Source organism: Pecten maximus, chromosome 9 (assembly GCF_902652985.1).
Source record: "Pecten maximus chromosome 9, xPecMax1.1, whole genome shotgun sequence".
NCBI classification, from domain to species: domain Eukaryota; kingdom Metazoa; phylum Mollusca; class Bivalvia; order Pectinida; family Pectinidae; genus Pecten; species Pecten maximus.
The window spans coordinates 16,594,946-16,596,117 of NC_047023.1; the positions used below are offsets into that span (position 1 = coordinate 16,594,946).

The 1,172-nt window shown below is 39.4% G+C and overlaps 1 pseudogene; it reads right to left on the minus strand.

Moving 5' to 3' along the window:
* Window positions 1–678: 678 nt before the first annotated feature.
* LOC117335249 lies at window positions 679–803 on the minus strand (annotated as a pseudogene).
* Window positions 804–1,172: the final 369 nt, after the last annotated feature.

Below are 1,172 nucleotides of genomic sequence, written 5' to 3' on the forward strand. Positions count from 1 at the left end.
ATGACATTACGAAATGGATTAACTAGGTAATCCAGACCACTATTTTCTGTACGAAACTACAATGTAAGCCTAGAGGGTGATTTGACCTTAGTCTAATGTATTTCCGGTAGTTTCTAAACAAAAGGATATATCAGGACACTGATCGACATCACCGGGTCTCCATTAAGACATTCTTTAAACAATCAAAATCCAGGACTTGAAATTTAGAACAAATAGTTGTTTTATTTTCTAAGACGTAGCTATTTTGATGGACTAAAGAAAGTGCGTTAATTGTTGTAAGTGAAGTGCCCGTATATACAACCAGACAATGACACAAGCGGCACTCCATCTCCATCTGAGGGTATTTACTGCGGGACTATTCCGGTGGTCTATGAATAGCACACTCAGACCTCTCAAGAGCGCCGTCTGTCTACGACGGTATCATGACCTCCATCCAGACTATCATATGCAGAACATGTACACTGGCACGTGCGATGCGGGTTTTATATACATGAATCTATAATTTTTAACACTTTCAGACATCGTTACTTTCTCTTTAGACGGTGGTGCTATCTCTTAGAAAAGACTGACCTTAGAAACCAAAGAGATACGGGCTATTTATTTTCCCGTTTAAGATTGAGCCGCGAACAAATTGGGGTCAGTAGTCTATATCAATATGTTCTTTGCTAATTTGTGCCGTATAAGTTCATGAATATTATAATTGTAGAAAAGGATGCTTAAATTGGTATAGTTTAGTTTTCAACTAGTAATAACCACGTCTCAGAAAATCCTCATCGACTACTGTACCGCCACTGCCCATATAAAGCGACCTAGCTGCGATAACGTAGCTCTGGACGACGGACGGACAATTTCTGACAGATGGTCGTCGTCAGAGCTACGATTCCCTCCCATTGCTCGTAATGTAGCAAAACAGTGAACCTCGAAAATGCTACAAATAGCGGATATCGTTTAACTTTGGAGTAATAGTTCGTATAATTAAACATTTATAATACAATTTTGCAATGTATTAGCCTACCGTCTAATCTAGAAATCTTTAATTCGCATATTCTGATATCATACTGCTCGGAGTTGTCTCCGTGATCCGCCATGATACTTCTCGAAGAACTCTCGCGAGGATTCTAACCCAAATATGGAACCCGTGATCCATATATGGAGGAAGCTACTACGATAAA